Source organism: Peromyscus leucopus, chromosome 15 (genome assembly GCF_004664715.2).
Source record: "Peromyscus leucopus breed LL Stock chromosome 15, UCI_PerLeu_2.1, whole genome shotgun sequence".
NCBI lineage: Eukaryota > Metazoa > Chordata > Mammalia > Rodentia > Cricetidae > Peromyscus > Peromyscus leucopus.
Genome location: NC_051076.1, coordinates 27,985,119 through 28,002,618, shown reverse-complemented (window position 1 = coordinate 28,002,618; position 17,500 = coordinate 27,985,119). Strand labels below are relative to the sequence as shown.

The window sequence follows — 17,500 nt, the reverse complement described above, 5'->3', positions numbered from 1 at the left end:
GACGTGTGGCTGAGGACCAAAAGGGACTGGACTCTGCATGGGCCGGGAATCGAACCCGGGCCTCCCGCGTGGCAGGCGAGAATTCTACCACTGAACCACCCATGCCATGGCCAACACGCTTCCCCGACTACTCCGACAGCCTCTGCTCCCCGACAGTCCCCGCATCAGCTGGATCCTGGGCCCTGGCTGGATGGACCGGCCAGGGGAGCGCCATGGCCAGGGACAGAGTTCCCGGTCCAGATTGAGGCTCTGGGGCTCAAGCGCGCCTCTCCCGGCCGGACGCCTAAGCCCCACGTCACCCCTGCCGCTGCCGGTCCACGGGCCGGCGGGCGGGCAGGCGCATGGCTGTGCGAGCACCAAGCGTCTGGCAGGCGTTGGCAGGGAAAGGCCACCTCCGCACACGAGAATCCCCGACGACCACAGACCACCAAGATGGGTTCGGTGGGCGTCTCCCGCGGCAGTTGGAGGGAATGGAATGGGCCCGAAAGGGCTGGCGGGCGCGAGGGCTGGGCGAAGAGTTCCGGGGGTCGGGTGGGGGTGGACCAAGTCCTGTGTTGGCAAAAGAATGGCACCGGGCAGGCTGGCAGGCTGGCCGGCTGGTTGCCTGGGCTGTCGGGGCGCTCAGGAGCGGCCGCCTCACTTGCTCCTGCACGCTCCCCATCCGCTCTCCTCCAGGAGTTGGTGGCAGCTGAGAGGAGGGCGCTCGTCTAGGCACAGGCGTGGGCGCGAAGGTTGCGGGTGCGAGGGGAGCGGCGGCGCTGGAGGGGTTGTGGAAGGAGGTGCGATCTGCAATCTATCTCTCTCTCTCTCTCTCTCTCTCTCTCTCTCTCTCTCTCTCTCGGTGGGGTTGCCAAAAGATGAGCTTGTCAGGAGTGGGATTCGAACCCACGCCTCCAGTGGAGACTGCGACCTAAACGCAGCGCCTTAGACCGCTCGGCCATCCTGACGGCGGGTGTGTCCGCGAGACCGCTCGCCGGGCTGGCAGCCGGGGCCCACGCGCGCGCCGAGCGGACCTGGAGCGACGGGGCGCCCGAGCAGGTGTCTGCGGTCCGTGTGCTGAGGCTGCGGGCCTCGCCCGGGGTCCACCGCGTGGACGTGGAGACGCTCCTAGGCGCCAAAGTCGCTGCAGGTCCCGGGGGTGCGGTGGGGGTGCGTCCGGGCGTGGGCGAGGGCGGCAGAAAGCTGTCACCTGGGAGAGCCCGGCTCAACAGCCCGGGCGGGGTCAGGGGGCGGCGACGCGGCGACCGCCCAGGGTTGCGGGTTCGGGTCCTGGTGCGAGGGGCATTGTGGCGGCGTCCCGGGAACTTTGGGTTTGTGTGCGGAGGTCGGCCGTGGTGGGAGGGAGAGCTCACGGCCTGTCTGGAGCGACAGAGAGGGCCCGGCGTGGCGATGAGAGCGCCGTCGCGGTCCTCCCCGTTAGTATAGTGGTGAGTATCCCCGCCTGTCACGCGGGAGACCGGGGTTCGATTCCCCGACGAGGAGACGCGCCATCTTTTTAGCCAGACCGTCGCCCACGGCCGCGCTGGCCCTTGGTCCTCTTCCAAGCGCCGGGATCCGGCCGCCCATGTCCCGGCCGGCGGACCCCCGGGCCCCTCGCCTGGCACCTGGCACTTGGCACCTGGCCCAGCCCTCCGACGTCTGGGATCGGGTCGTCCTCCCGACCAGGCGATGGGTGTCAGAGCCGCCCGGGTGCGACTCTCGTGCCCTGAGCCCACGCTGCGCCAGGCGAGTCTTGGTGGGGACCCGGCCCGAGCGCTCCCGGACGCTCGCTCTTCCCCGAGGCCCTGGCGGCGCGCCGGGTTGCTGCTGCAGTCAGGTGGCGGCGAGAGCGCCCACCAGGGCCCGGCGTGTGCGTGCGGGAGGCGCGGCTGGGACCGCGGGGAACAGCGCGCAGCGGCGGAGCCCCGGTTGGCGGTGGCTCGCGCGCTGGCGTTGGCTTTGACGTCGGGGCGGTCCCCGTGGGGAGGGCTCAGCGAGGGAGCCGGTAGGCGCTGTCCACTGCCGGGTGTCAGTCCCCGGCGTCGTGTGGGTGCCGTCCCGGCGGTGCGGCGTTGGTGGTATAGTGGTGAGCATAGCTGCCTTCCAAGCAGTTGACCCGGGTTCGATTCCCGGCCAACGCAAGCTGCCGGTGTTTTGCCAAGGGCCAGGGCCGAGGCTGGCCCTGTCTGGCACCCCTCTCAGGTCGTCCGGTGACCGTGCGACCGACCGATCGCTGAACTGAGCGAAGGAAAGGAGGAGGCAGGGGGGCCGAGACGTTTTGAGGGTGTGTCTAGCGCGAGGAGAACCGCCAGGGCCCAGCGTCTAATCCTCGAGGAGGCCCGGATCTTGGCGGAGAATCGCCAGAGGGCAGCCGGGGGCGGGCCGCTGGCAGGGCAGGAGTAGGCGCAGGTGCCCGCGAACCTTAACGGCATCCTGGTAAGGGTCGGTAAATGCGGGGTCATCGGCTCTCCCGCCGGGCGGGCCGAAATTGTGGCCTAGAGGCTGGCTGTCATCCTGGCACCGGGAGTCGAGTGTCGGGACCGTCGGGCGACTGCGACGCTCCCTGGTGGTCTAGTGGTTAGGATTCGGCGCTCTCACCGCCGCGGCCCGGGTTCGATTCCCGGTCAGGGAAGCCTTTCTCCTTTTTCTTTGGACCCTCGCTTTCTCCTCCAAGCCCTCTCTCTCCTTTGCCAACTCACGCGGCATTCTTGGCGCCAACAAATCACACGCATCCTTTTTATCAGGGCCATCGCGCCTCTGCTCGCTCCTGCTGCTCTCACGCCCCCACCCATCACAACAGAGCCCGCTCCCTGTCTGCACAGCTCTCCCATTGCCTCGCTCTCCACTGCCGCCCACCGTGTCTCACACAAGACGCCAACTCTGCGCCTGGACAGCTCAACTTGGCTGCTTCCCGTCCTGCCCAGCTCACACACCGCCACCACCACGCGGGCACACACACACACCGCGCAGCCCTCGAGCACACGCTTCCGAGCCACTCATGGACCCCACAGAGTCTCCACCTCACTCCCCCGCCTGCTCTGAGATCCAGAAGAAGGCCCAGCTGCCCCGCCTGCCTCACCTGCCTCCTCACAGGCTCCCTGTGGACTTTCTCTGCTCTTCACAACTCAACGTCCGCTTCAAACAAATGCAGCCATTTTTTCAGTGTGTGTGTGTGTGTGTGTGTGTGTGTGTGTGTGTGTGTGTGTGTGTTTGTGTGTTTGTTTGTATGTTATATATTTATGTATATCTTTGAAAACTTCAGGGTGGTGTTGGGATGGATTGCGGAGGAACAGGACGTGCTTTGTGTCGTGGGGTTGTCGTGGAGTTAGTGGAGTTAGTACGCCGCAGAGGAACGGGTCCAAGCGAATAGCATCTGGTGAGGTTACCTTACTCAAAGCCAATGCCCCCGTAGTCGGCAGTTCGAGTCCCCAGCCCTGGGTCCTTGGAAGCCCCTAGAGCGTCTAGGCAGAGCTGAGGCCAAGTCTGGAATTGGCAATGCCCTTGATTCTCCAGCCTCTTGGGTTCCAGGGCGCATGGGTGTGGGGAAGAGGTGCAGGCGCAGGTGTGAGTCGGAAAACTGGAGCGGAATGTCGGTCCACCTGTTGGGTCCAGCGCCGGGTGGGTCCCCTCAGTCCTGAAGGTGCCAGCAAGTCCAGGCCCAGAGTCAGATCCTTGAGTGCTCACGGCTGGAATGTGCTCAGCCCCATCCTAGGCATAGTGGGAGATGCCAGCAGATCCTGGGGGAACCCAGACAGAGCCTGTTCCCCACTGGACTCCAGCCCTCCCTTCTCCCTGAAGCCCTCCCAGTCCTGGGCACAGGTTGACAGCAGTGTGATTCCGAATTTGGAAAGGGTCTATCCGTGAGTGTGAGAACTTTGACTGCTGGGTCTGTGGTGTTTGCCCAATGTTCTCCTGTGTTGTAATGGTTAGGATTATGTGCTCTCACCCCAACCTCCAACCTTACCCACACATCCCCACTTCCACCGTTTGGCACTTAGAAGTTGCAAGAAGAAATAAACTCTTCTCATCCCTAGGTTGCTTTTTGTCACTGAGTTTTTGATCACAACATCAGCAACACCAAGACTTGATCGTGGTCTCTACTCAGAAATAAGTGTACTGGAGCTCTCTGAGATTGTCTAGTAGCCTGCTGGCGGAGATGGGGCGCTGCTGCTCATGTTTATTTCCAACCCTCTCTCATCCCGACATCCCCATACATCACCAGCACCAAACATTTGAGTTGTGTTTGCCATTAAAAAAAAAAAAAAATCAACTGTATAGCCTCACCCTGTTCTCACGAGCTCTCTTTATAAAAAAGCTGTTTTGGTCCAGATGGCTCCTTCTCCCCTTGTTCAAGAGGGAGAACAGGCAGATCAGAGACCTTCGGTTTCCAGAGGCTATCCAGGCCTGTGGGTTCTGAACGGTCCCGTTGAAACCCGGGAGGGAGGACTAGACTGTAGGGCCAAAGTCACAGCAAAAGGCCAAAGATCGTTGCCCAGTGTTCTCCTGTGGTCTAATGGTCAGATGAAGGCTTTCCTTCGCCTCTTCCCACCGCAGTGAAGCGCAAAGGAGGTGTCCGACCGATCGAAGGGACACAGGGTCCAGCAGTGGGGAGGTGGAGACAGTATGAGGTGCAGTGTCTTTTTGCCCAGTGAGCTCGCTGGAGAGGGCTGTCAGCCTGACGGATACATCGCCCCGGGCTTGTGAGGATGCCCGGCTAAGACGACCTGCTCATGAGCAGCCTGGTGGAGGCTACGTCATGGAGCCTTGGAGCGCCAGGGTTCAGTGCTTGACCTGTGAGCAAGGGCTGTCGGGTGTCATAGGAGGATCGTCGATTGAGTTGTGCATGTGTGTCCCTCTCTGGCTTGTGCATTGGCTCCCGAGTGTGGTGTGTGTGTGTGTGTGTGTGTGTGTGTGTGTGTGTGTGAGAGAGAGAGAGAGGAGAGAGAGAGAGAGAGAGAGAGAGAGAGAGAGAGAGAGAGAGAGAGAGAGAGAGAGAGAGAGAGCTCACACGGGAGGGAGGACTAGACTGTAGGGCCAAAGTCACAGCAAAAGGCCAAAGGTATGTGTAGGTTCTGGCCCAGAGGAAGACTTAAGAGTCGGAGCCGTTGGGTTTCGCCATCTGCCTGATATATCCTGGGCCCTGGGCCGTTGGACCCTGCAGCAGAACGCGAGGAAGAGGAGAATCCCAGGTGCAGACTGAGGCTTTGGGAGTGAACTCCTTCTGTCCAATGCTTGTAGGCCGCGCGTCAATCCTCGCCCTGCTCAGCTGCTCCCTCCTTCTCCACAGCCACTGCGGTTTTCAATCGTATGTGAAGCCGGGGCAGGAAGAGAGCCGGTTCGAGGTTGGGTTCTGGTACTTTCAACGAGGCCAGGGATTAGGGCTGGTGGATTTAATCAGGCCACACCCAGACTGCGTTTCCTTGGGCACCTCCTGCAGGTTAGCGAATGTTTGGGGCGGGTAGGCGGGCGGGTTGCTGTGCCTGCACCAAGCGTCTGGCAGGTTACACAGGGAAAGGCCACTGGCAGAGAAGACGCCTCCAGGAACACAGCCCAGCAAGATGGGCGGGGTGGGTGTTTCCCGCAAGAGTTGGAGAAATGGAATGGGCACGAGGGGGTGTGCCCCAGGCCTGGGCGAACATGTCTGGATGTCGGGGGGTGTTGGAAGTTCGTGGGCACCAAGTCCTCTGCTTTCAGAACTCACGGGCTCCAGGTCTCAGAGATGGCACTGTTACTCCATTTTACAGTGACCTCTCCCCAACAGGAAGCAACGCGACCACCTAATGCTCCCCAACAGAATTTTGTGTGTGTTCACGAGATGGTTTTTCTCCAGGCACTGACAGGGGAAGTTAATTATATAATCCGAATAAAGCACTGTATCAAATGTGGCAATAAAATTGTAAAAGGCAAAAAAAAAAAAAAAAAGTTAAGCATGAAGTGTTCTTTTGATCGAAAATGCAGAAGCAATAAGGAGAAAAACTAGAAATATTAACTTACAGTGCATAAGAGCTATCAATCTCTCAATCCTGTCCGTGTGAGGGGTGAGGCTGACAACATTTAGAGACAATGAAGTAAGGCTTGAGTGAAAAAGGACCTGGGATGTGCCTCAATGGCACACCTTGCCTAGCATTCCAAAGAAAAAGGAGCAGAGACTGGGGTGAGGGCGGCCGGGGGGGGGGGGGAGAGTCGGTTCGAGTGCATATAAAGTTTGATATTTATGTCTAGACAGGAAGAAAAAAGATAACTGAAAGCAGCAAATTGCCAACCTGACAGGGATAATGAATGTATCCAAGAAAAGAGCTTGTCAGAAGTGGGATTCGAACCCACGCCTCCAGGGGAGACTGCGACCTTAACGCAGCGCCTTAGACCGCTCGGCCATCCTGACATATGTATTCCTTCCTTGTGTCCACTTGAGTAGATGTGATGAGGTCCCAGGGCTCCTGGCAGATTAGGCACTCAGTCGTCTAAATCTGACTGTCCTTCATGTTTTAAATATCTGCTCAACTATCTCATTTCATCTTATTTAAGGTTTATGTTTGTTGATGAGTCAGTGACAGTCCCTGGATGTCAGACTCGGAACCACAAAAGAAATAAAAATAGATAATAATGTACAGTCCTAAATATACTGTCTGATACACTTTAATAAATACCTTATGTTTATTTTTTCGTGTTTGGTTGTTTTTTTTTTTTTTCTGCATGCATGTGCACCAAATGGAGTCCAGAGTGGGCATCATATCCCTAGGAAGTTTAGTTCCAGTGAGCTGTGAGCCCCCCACATTGATGCCAGATTCCACGGTTCATTGAAAAAGGAGCTAGTGCTCTCAACCACTGAGTCAGCTCTCCAGCCTATGGACATACATTAATCAATCAAGCAGTTAAATGATTTTAGACTGTCTTATATTGAACAAGTTCCCCTTAATAGCTACAGATGATTTTAAACTCTGACTCTCCTCTTTCATTTGCTTTCCATGAATTGGAACTGCAGGTAGGCGCCACCACACCCAGCTTGTACAAAGTTTTGTAAAACTCTCTTCTCTGTCTACATACTTACTATTTTTGCATTTAAGTACTCCTTACATAAGTAAATATCTTACTATTATATGTATCTACTAATTTAGCTTGATGTCTGTGATCTACAAGTGTTTAAGTGTCGGGGTAACATAAAATGAACAATATCAATAGTAGAGGCAAAGTATCACTACAGTGGAATATGAAATCTTCTTTCGTTGCTGGAAGTACTTCATAAGTAGCCAGAAAATTATGGAATGCATCTAAGAGTGTGGTTGTCCTTGAGAAAGAGTTTTCTTTTTGAAATTATTATCCTGGGATTAGACATGTTTCTGACTCATAAGAATACCAAAGTAGTTCTATTTTATTTTTTAATTAGAAAAGGTTGTTTTTTAAGATACTAGAATGAAAATATAGCAATAAAACTTTTGCAAGCCATGCAGTATCCTCCTGGGATGGCCCAGAAACATTTGGCAAATGGAGCTCCTTATGGCAAGGCCCTTTGGAGAATTCTGCTGACCTGGCAAGGACCTCGTGGGAAGCACTACTGCAGACCTCTGCCCCGGTTCTAGGGAGCTCATGAGCTTCAGACCTTTCTAACTTTCACTAGGCCTATTCCTATGGTAATTCTTAGTTTGGCTTTGTCAGTTGTGATTCTGGCTGAGTTCACTGGGAACAAAAGCTGAGAATTATTCTAAAGTTTCTACAAGGAAATTAAACCTCTTTGCAATCTATCACAGAAACCAGTTCCTCAAGTTATCCCTGCTACCTTTGCAGTCATCATGAGTAAGCAGGAGGAACTCACTAAGGTTAAGAATTCTGACTTACTTAACTGTTCTAAAAGAGGGGAGGGGCAGAGAGACAGACAGACAGACAGAACCATATCCCAAGAACTTAGGACCTGGTTTCCTAAAAGGTGACATTAAGAACTTATAGAACATATAAGGAAAAGATAAAGGTCATTGAAAGGTCAGACATCACTTTGGTGCCAGGGCTTGAAAGACAGGTCAGACATTTTTCTGATACCAAAATATCAACAAAAGAATCTAAATCTCCCATCCCCTTGGAAGTAAAAGTGAAAGTAGACACTGCCAGGAAGAATAGAAACTTTGTCCCAACAGTTAAAAGTGAGGTATTAGTCATTAGCATTCCGAGACTGTATAAAGAACAGGATTATAACTGCAGCTCACATAAACGTGATATACAGACCATGTAGAAATTGACTTACACCTGAAAAGTATTATTCTAGGTATGGGATCATACTCTCTGCTAACTACAAGAATATAAAAGCACCATATTGTTAAGGACTAACAGGAGGGTCTGAATGTCTTTCATTGTGTAACGGCATGTTTGCAGGCAGCCTGGGCACAGTGCAAACAGGATGTGCCTGGCTAGATATAACCATTTGGCTTGAAATATAAAATTCATGCTAAGATACAGGAAAAGGGTAAATTAATGACGACAAGGGACTGGGAAAGAGGAAAAGAAACTAAAATGAGTAAATGGTAATGACCTGGAAAACGATTAAAGAAATGATTGAAACTGCATGATTGATCCATTATAAATAAATAAATATTTATAAATACATTATTAATAAGACAGCTTGAGGTATTGTGGTCCATGTGTATGAAAGACAATCAGAGGACAGACTCTTCATTTTCAACAAATTCACAGCTCAATCCTGAGACCAGAACTGGGCTAGAGCGGGACACCACAAAACAAACAAACAAACAAATAAACAAATAACAAGAAAAACAAACAAAACAAAAACTCAGAACAAACAAAGCATAATTCAGAGCACTCACAAAATACTGTTTGAGGAGAGGGCAGATGGCTCAGAGGTAAAGAGTACTGGCAACTCTCCAGAGGACCTGAGTTCAAATCCCAGCAACTACATTGTAATTCACAACAAAATATGGGACCCTCTTTTGATGGGGAAACATACATTCAGGCAGAACACTGTGCAGAACATAATAAATAAACTCTAAAAAATTTAAAAACAAAAGAAAAGAAACACAGACTGTTGTGGATGCTTGAGAAATAGTGGATGGAAACATTTTAGTTCATGATATTAGATTAAAATCTCCAAAACCGTGAAAAAAATTAATCAAGAATTCTGACGCTGCTGACTTCTTAATCACCACTGGCTTCTCAGCTCCAGTGGAATGCCATCAAGGATAGTTCCCGCACAGCTAAGGTTTCACCTTGCTGGCTCGGGTCTCTTGTTCATAAACCACAGAATTCTTCAGTTCCGGGCTCGGCAGGACCACAACCTTCTTCATTCCAAACACCCAAAGGGCCCCAAAGGAGTTCTTTCAGGGACTCCGTCTTCGTTGTCATCTGCTTTGGAGTCTGGCATCCAGGGACTGTCACTGACTCATAGCAACAAAAGTAAACCTTTAAATAAGGTGAAATGAAATAGATGAGCAGATATTCAAAACATGAAGGACAGTCAGTTTTTAGAGGACTGAGCACCTAATCAGCCAGGAGCCCTGGAACCCCATCACATCTACTCAAGTGGACACACGGATGGAATCCACATATCAGGGAGGTGAGGGAATGGTGCATCATTCACCATGTCAGGATGGCCGAGCGGTCTAAGGCGCTGCGTTAAGGTCGCAGTCTCTCCTGGAGGCGTGGGTTCGAATCCCACTTCTGACAAGCTGTTGTTTTTTTTTACTTGGATACATTCATTATCCCTGTCAGGTTGGCAATTTGCTGCTTTCAGTTATCTTTTCTCTTCCTGTCTAGACATAAATATCAAACTTTATATGCACCCTAACTGACTCTCTCCACTCACCTGCCTCTCACGCCAGTCCCTGCTCCTTTTTCTTTGGAATGCTAGACAAGGTGTGCCATTGAGGCACATCCCAGTTCCTTTTTTACTCAGGACTTACTTCATTGTCTCAAAACGTTGTCAGCCTCAACTCTCATCCTAACCATAACTTAATATTTCTAGTTTTTAGCCTTATTGCTTCTGCATTTTCAATCAAAACAACATTACACTTCATGCTTAACTTTTTTGTCTTTTACATTTTTATTTCCACATTTGATACAGTTCTTGATTCATATTATATAATTAACTTCACCTGTCACATAGTACCTAGAGAAAAATCATCTTGTGAACACACACAAAATTCTGTTGGGGAGCATTAGGTGGTCGCGTTGTTTCCTGTTGGGTAGGGGTCACTGTGAAAATGGAGTAACAGGTTCTGAGTACTGGGGCCACAGGGGCAGCCAGGTCATTGCAAGTGCTGTCTGGAGGCAGAGGACTTAGTAGTACACACGAACTTCAAACACCACCCGACATCCAGGCACAAACACAGACAACTCAATCTGAATTCGCTCTGTGCCATCCAAAAGTCCATGCTGGCAGATCAGAGCACTGCTCCCTGGTTTTCTGAGACCTGGGCTAGTCCAGGATGATGATAGGCAGGCTTGTGTGCCGGGCATAATCGCCAACCCGCCTGACTGACTGGCTCCGGAAGGCGGTGGCTTCCACCAAGGAAAGCCTTCACCCATCTGGCACCGGACCCATCCACAGCACACTGGCCAGAGAAAGGTCCTGTCTAACCCACAGGCAACTGGCTGGCCTCTGCTGCCTGTTAAGTCCCTGACCTGCCTGCTCTCTGTCTTCAACAGAGGCCAGTGGGAGTGGTCGGGACTCCCCCAGCTTTTTAGTAAAGAGAGTGCAGAAACAGAACCAAGTGGGGCTCCTCACTCGACTTTGGTCTGCAATCAGAGCTGAAACTAGGTCTCATATCAAGAGCAGGAGAGACCGAATGTTGGGACTAGGACATGCAGTTGTTACCCTGGCAATGATGATGGTCACTCCTGAGGCTGCTACTACTGCTTCTTCTTTTTCCTCTTCTTCTTCCTCTCCTTCTTCTCCTTCATCTTCTCTTCCTCTTCCTCCTTTTCTCATTCTTCTTCTCCTCCCCCTCCTCCTCTTCCTTCTTCTCTACTAATTCCCCTTCTTTCACTTCCACTGCTACTACAAATACTACGAATATGTTTCTCATTGTACTTCTCCCTTTCCTCTCCCTCCTCTTCCTTCTCCTCCTCCTACCTATTCTAATCCTTCTTCTTCTTCTTCTTCTTCTTCTTCTTCTTCTTCTTCTTCTTCTTCTTCCTCTTCTTCTTCTTCTTATTCTTCTTCTTCTGCTGCTTCTGCTTCTGCTTCTGCTTCTGCTTCTTCTTCTTCTGCTGCTGGTAATGCTCAGGGATGTTGGAATGCGAGGGAGTTGGAAATGAGCAGGAACAGAAGCAGCCCAATATCTGCCAGCAGGCTCCTAGAACCATCTCCTGGGGCTCCTGCCCCTTTCGTTCTGAGTAGGGACCAGGATCATGTTTTTAGTTGAGGTTGTTACTGTTGTGATCAAATGTGTGACTGAAAGCAACCTTGGGGTGAGAAGGTTTGATTTCTTCTTTCAACTGCTTAACACCACAGTGGTGGAAGGGTGAATGGGTGGGGGAGGTGGGGAGGGCTGGGTTTATGGGGCTTAATGGTCAGAGTCGGGTCTTGGGGGTGGTGTGGTGAGGGGAGAGACCTAGAGGCAGGAAGTGATGCAGAGGACCTGCATGAGGGCTGCCTACCGGCTTGCTCAGCCTGCTCTCTTATCCCACACAGGACCATCTGCCCAGGGATTGGCACTGCCCACTCACCCACCTCCTCTCTTCACGTGCCCTCCCACATCCGTCGTGAATCAAACAATAACCTACAAACCGGGCTGAAGGCCCGGCTCAGGGAAGACTCTTCTCGATTCCCATTCGCTCTTCTCAGAGGAGTCCAGGTTGTTGTCAAGTTCACCAGAACCAACCAGCATCGTTGACCCTTTTCAACCTGACACACAACCAGGTCCCTTATTGAGCCATAACCTTTCCTTTCTTGTTTATCCCTCAGAGCTCATTTTAATCTCAACACCACAATGTAAAACATCAAGAACTGTCATGGTTTTGGTTTTTGTTTGTTTGTTTGTTTTCATAATATTTTACTCTTGGGAGCCCGCCACCCAGCACTCAAAGAAATACACAGAGACTTATTCTTACTTATAAATGCCCGGGATTAGCTTGGCTCTTTTCTTTCCATCTTTCCTTCACTTTAATTATCCCATTTAATTTTGCCCCCCCCCCCGAACTTTTACCTTTCTCTATCCTGTATGCTTTTCTTTGCTTTGATTGAGAGGCTGGCTGAATGGTTGTGTGGCTGGCCTCTGGAATCCTCTTTCCCTCTCCTTTTCTCGATACGCTCCTTACTTCTGCTCCTATTTATTCCCCCTGCCTGGCAGCCCTGCTCAGCTCTCTCCATCCTAACTATTGGCCGTTCAGCCCTTTCTTTGACCAAGAAGATGTTTGAGGCAGTCAAAATAACACAGCTTCACAGAGTTAGACAAATGCAACATCAAAGAGTGCCATCCTTCTTTGCATCATTAAGCAAACATTCCACATCATAATCGAATGGAACACATCTACAGCAAATATGCCACAAACAAGAACTTCAGAGGTGCCACAGTCTTTTTCAAGTCAGAGATTCAAAGTTCAGTGTTCTTAAAACACACAGAGTTTGGTTGTTGTTATTGCTTTGTTTTGATTTTTTTTCCTTGTTTTGTTTTGTTCGAATTTAAAGGCACTTGTGCACGGAGAAGAAAGAATCCGGGCACGATCATTATCCTAGGAAAGCAAAACCGAAGTCCAACACTGTCACAAGCCCAGCGTCTGGCCTCTCCTGTTCACTGGCTCTCTTGTGGGTCCAGAGGGGAAGGACAGTCACCCTCCCTCAGCTCTGCCATTCACAGCACCCGCAGCTGCTCTCCCAGGCCTAGATGGGCTCCACTCTGAGGCCACTGCTCCCCTTTCGTAGTTGTCCGGAGTACCTGCCTCTCCAAGTCCCCCGCCTTCGCCGGCGACCGCCTGCCTCTGCTGGGCTCTCTTCGGGGGCTCTCTGAGCATGCCATGTGGAAATGCCAGGCCTCGGCTGTTCCCCACGTTCCACCCCTTCCGGTCGCAGTGGGGTTCACCCGAGGTTGCACCTTTGCTCATGTGCCCTCTCAGCCTCTCCCTGGGCACTCCAGGGCCACCGCCCACCCCCAAGCCTCCGCTGCTCCCTGGGATCCATCCTTCCACACCTTCAATGCCATCACCACATAGGCGAGTCCTACACGTTTTCAAATTGGCTGGCTGCCATGGGGTTCAGCCTCTGCATGCTGACCTTCAGGAAGTCCCCGCCCTCGGAGGAGGGTAGGGGTGTGGGGAGGTTTCACCTCCGCGGGGACGCTGCTGTCTTCTTAATCGCCCCTGGCTTCTCAGCTCCAGGGGAGCTGACATTCCCTTCCAAGATGTCCCAGAGGAGCACAGACAGCTTGGAGCAGGCAGCCGCTTTGCCCGCCTGCCCACAGTTCAAGGGCCTTTCCCAATCCTGGGGAAGGCCAGGTGATGGGGTCTGTCACAGCAAGACTCCATCCAGGAACCAGGTTCCTCCGGAGTTAGGGTTTGTATTATTGCGATCAAACACCGTGACCCAAAGCCACTTGGGCGGAGAAGCGTTCGTTTCACCCTAAGGCTCCCAAGTCCCCCCCAGAGGGAAGCCAGGGTAGGATCCTGGAGGCAGGAACTGCTGTAGCAGGTGTCTGTGGGAGAGTGCTCCCTACCTGCTTGCTCAGCCAGCTGTCCTACACAGCTCAGGATTGCCTGCCCAGGGGTGGGACGGCCCCTGGCCACAACTCGCCACTCCCACATCCTGTGCCCGCTCCCTTCCCTGCACCCCAACACCATGCCTACTTCCCATGCCTCTGGGCTGTCCCACATCCATCACTCATGGCAGGCACACGCTATAGAGACGTTTTCTCACGCTACAGTCCCTCTTCCCAGAGGTGTCGCGTTGCCCAAAGCCAGCTAGCACAGAGCCGGTCATCTCTGCATCCCTGCGGTTGGCATTCCACGGACAGCTAGCGAAGGATTGCCCGGTACCTGCCTTCCCTCCCCGCGCCTGTCCCCCCAGGCCTTCTCTCCGAGTCCCACGGGTGGACAGGGGGCGGCCGGAGAGACCCTTCCCAGATGCCGCTTCACACTGGTGTCTCCAGGCGCCCGTGACTGGGAGGGCTTCTGGGACAGGGGAGGGCTGGAGTCCGGTGGGCAACAGGCTCTGTCTGGGCTCCCCCAGGATCTACTGGCGTCTCCCACTATGCCTGCCATCCGGGCGGAGCTCAATCCAGCCGTGAGCACTCAAGGATCTGACTATGGGCCTCGGACTTGCTGGCACGGTCAGGACCGAGGGGACCCACCCGTCGCTGGACCCAACAGGTGGACCGACGTTCCGCTCCAGTTTTCCGACTCACACCTGCGCCTGCACCTCTTCCCCACACCCATGCAGGGGCCCCGGTCTCCAAGGAGCCGGAGAAACGGGCGCGTTGCAAACGCCAGACTTGGCCTCAGCTCTCCTTAGACGCTCAAGGGGCTTTCGAGGAAACCGGGGTGGGGACACGCACTGCCCGCCCCGGCGGCGGAGCTGAGTAAGGTGACCACACCGGATGCTTTTCGCCTGGACCGGCCGTCTGCCCCTCAATAACACCTCCCCAGGGCAACCCCACGACACACCGAGGGTCCTGTCCCTCCCATCCCTTCCAACACCACCCTGGAGTCTTTCAAGATATACATAAAAATATAACATACACACAACACACCAACACCAACACACACACACACACACACATACACACACACACACACACACACACACACGCACGCACACACGCACACAGGCACACAAACACACACACACACACACACACACACACACACACACTCACCGGAAAAACAAAAATGGTTCCATTTGTTTGAAGCGGTCTTTGAGTTGTGAAGAGCAGGGTAAAGCTCACAGGGAGCCTGTGATGAGGCAGGTGAGGCAGGCGGGGCAGCTGGGGCTTCTTCTGGATCTCAGAGCAGGCGGGGGAGTGAGGTGGAGACTCTGTGGGGTCCAGGAGTGGCTCGGAAGCGTGTGCTCGAGGGCTGCGCGGTGCGTGTGTGTGCCCGCGTGGTGGTGGCGGTGTGTAAGCTGGGCGGGACGGGAAGCAGCCAGGCTGAGCTGTCCAGGCGCAGAGTTGGCGTCTTGTGTGAGAGACGGTGGTCGGCAGTGGAGAGCGAGGCAATGGGAGAGCTGTGCAGACAGGGAGCGGGCTCTGTTGTGATGGGTGGGGGCGTGAGAGCGGCAGGGGAGAGCAGAGGCGCGATGGCCCTGAACAAAAGGGAGGCGTGTGATTTGTTGGCGCCAAGGATCCCGCGTGAGATGGCAAGAGGACAGAGAGGGCTTGGGGGAGGAGGCGAGGGTGCCGAGAGAAAGAAGAAAGGCTTCCCTGACCGGGAATCGAACCCGGGCCGCGGCGGTGAGAGCGCCGAATCCTAACCACTAGACCACCAGGGAGCGTCGCAGTCGCCTGAAGGTCCCGACACTCGCATCCCGGAGCCAGGATGACAGCCAGCCTCTGGGACACAATGCCGGCCTGCCCGGCGCGAGAGCCGATGACCCTGCATTTACCGGCCTTACCAGGATGCCGTTCGGGGCTCGCGGGCACCTGCGCCTACTCCTGCCCTGCCAGATGCCCGCCCCCGGCTGCCCTCTGGCGATTCTCCGCCAAGCTCGGCGCCTCCCCCCGGATTAGACGACTGGCCCTGGCGGTTCTCCTCCCGCTAGACACACCCTCAAAACGTCTCGGTCCCCCTGCCTCCTCCTTTCCTTCGCTCAGTCCAGGGATCGACGGTCGCGCGGTCACCGGACGACCTGAGAGGGGTGCCAGACAGGGCCAGCCTCCGCCCTGGACCTTGGCAAAACACCGGCAGCTTGCGTTCGCCGGGAATCGAACCCGGGTCAACTGCTGGAAGGCAGCTATGCTCACCACTATACCACCAACGCCGCACCGCCGGGACGGCACCCACACGACGCCGGGGACTGACACCGGACAGTGCACAGCGGCGACGGCGACGTGGCCTACCACTCGGGGACCGCCCCGACGTCAAAGCCAACGCCGGCGCCCGAGCCACCGCCAACCGGGGCTCCGCCGCTCCGCGCTGTTCCCCGCCGTCCCCGCCGCGCCTCCCGCACGCACACGCCGGGCCCTGGTGGGCGCTCTCGCCGCCACCTGACTGCAGCAGCAACCCGGCGCGCCGCCAGGGCCTCGGGGAAGAGCGAGCGTCCGCGAGCGCTCGGGCCGGGTCCCCACCAAGACTCGCCTGGCGCAGCGTGGGCTCAGGGCACCAGAGTCGCACCCGGGCGGCTCTGACACCCGTCGCCTGGTCGGGAGGGCGACCCGATCCCAGACGTCCAAGGGCTGGGCCAGGTGCCAGGTGCCAGGCGAGGGGCCCCGGGGTCCGCAGACGGGTGCGCCGGCCGGGACATGGGCGGTCGGATCCCGGCGCTCGGAAGGGGACCAAGGGCCAGCGCGGCCGTGGGCGACGGTCTGGCTAAAAAGATGGCGCGTCTCCTCGTCGGGGAATCGAACCCCGGTCTCCCGCGTGACAGGCGGGGATACTCACCACTATACTAACGGGGAGGACCGCGACGACGTTCCCATCGCCACGCTGGGCCCTCTCTGTCGCTCCAGACAGGTCCTGAGCTCTCCCTCCCACCACGGCCGACCTCCGCACACAAACCCAAAGTTCCCGGGACGCCGCCACAACGGCCCTCGCACCGGGACCCGAACCCGCAACCCTGGGCGATCGCCGCCTCGCCGCCCGGGCTGTTGAGCGGGGCTCTCCCAGGTGACAGCTTTCTGCCGCCCTCGCCCACGCCAACAGGAGAGGCTGCGCCCACACCCACGCGGCCCCGCTGCGGCTGGGCTGCTGGCCCGGACGCACCCCCACCGCACCCCCGGGACCTGCAGCGACTTTGGCGCCTAGGAGCGTCTCCACGAACCCCGGGCGAGGCCCGCAGCCTCAGCACCCGGACCGCAGACACGTGCCCGGGCGCCCCGTCGCTCCGGGTCCGCTCGGCGCGCGCGTGGGCGCCGGCTGCCAGCCGGGCGAGCGGTTTCGCGAACAGACCCGCCGTCAGGATGGCCGAGCGGTCTAAGGCGCTGCGTTCAGGTCGCAGTCTCCCCTGGAGGCTGGGTTCGAATCCCACTCCTGACAGGCTCATCTTTTGGCCACCCCACCCGGAGAGAGAGAGAAATCGCAGCTCGCCCCCTCCTTGCACAAGCCCTCCAGCGCTCCCCTCCCACCCCCAACCCTCGTGGCCACACCTGTGCCTAGACGAGCGCCCTCCTCTCAGCTGCCACCAACTCCTGGAGGAGAGCGGATGGGGAGCGTGCAGGAGCAAGTGAAGCCGCCGCTCCTGAGCGCCCCGGCAGCCCGGCCTGCCAGCCGGTCAGCCTGCCTGCCTGTCCGGTGCCATTCTTTTGCCAACACAGGACTTGGGCCACCCCCACCCGACCCCCGGAACTCTTCGCCCAGCCCTCGCGCCCGCCAGCCCTTTCGGGCCCATTCCATTCCCTCTGCTGCCGCGGGAGACGCCCACCGCAACCCTCTT

The 17,500-nt window shown here is 55.5% G+C and overlaps 10 non-coding genes across 10 annotated transcripts; 5 read left to right on the top strand and 5 right to left on the bottom strand.

Annotated features, from left to right (window-relative positions):
- Positions 1-34: 34 nt before the first annotated feature.
- Trnag-gcc lies at positions 35-105 on the bottom strand. The gene has a single exon. It is a non-coding gene; the product is annotated as a tRNA-Gly (tRNA).
- A 759-nt stretch (positions 106-864) lies between these two features.
- On the bottom strand, positions 865-947 carry Trnal-uag. The gene has a single exon. It is a non-coding gene; the product is annotated as a tRNA-Leu (tRNA).
- A 463-nt stretch (positions 948-1,410) lies between these two features.
- Trnad-guc lies at positions 1,411-1,482 on the top strand. Its single transcript has one exon. It is a non-coding gene; the product is annotated as a tRNA-Asp (tRNA).
- Positions 1,483-2,048: 566 nt separating this feature from the next.
- Positions 2,049-2,120, top strand: Trnag-ucc. The gene has a single exon. It is a non-coding gene; the product is annotated as a tRNA-Gly (tRNA).
- Positions 2,121-2,539: 419 nt separating this feature from the next.
- On the top strand, positions 2,540-2,611 carry Trnae-cuc. The gene has a single exon. It is a non-coding gene; the product is annotated as a tRNA-Glu (tRNA).
- A 3,667-nt stretch (positions 2,612-6,278) lies between these two features.
- Trnal-aag lies at positions 6,279-6,361 on the bottom strand. The gene has a single exon. It is a non-coding gene; the product is annotated as a tRNA-Leu (tRNA).
- Positions 6,362-9,562: 3,201 nt separating this feature from the next.
- Positions 9,563-9,645, top strand: Trnal-aag. Its single transcript has one exon. It is a non-coding gene; the product is annotated as a tRNA-Leu (tRNA).
- Positions 9,646-15,328: 5,683 nt separating this feature from the next.
- Positions 15,329-15,400, bottom strand: Trnae-cuc. The gene has a single exon. It is a non-coding gene; the product is annotated as a tRNA-Glu (tRNA).
- A 1,054-nt stretch (positions 15,401-16,454) lies between these two features.
- Trnad-guc lies at positions 16,455-16,526 on the bottom strand. Its single transcript has one exon. It is a non-coding gene; the product is annotated as a tRNA-Asp (tRNA).
- A 495-nt stretch (positions 16,527-17,021) lies between these two features.
- Trnal-cag lies at positions 17,022-17,103 on the top strand. Its single transcript has one exon. It is a non-coding gene; the product is annotated as a tRNA-Leu (tRNA).
- Positions 17,104-17,500: the final 397 nt, after the last annotated feature.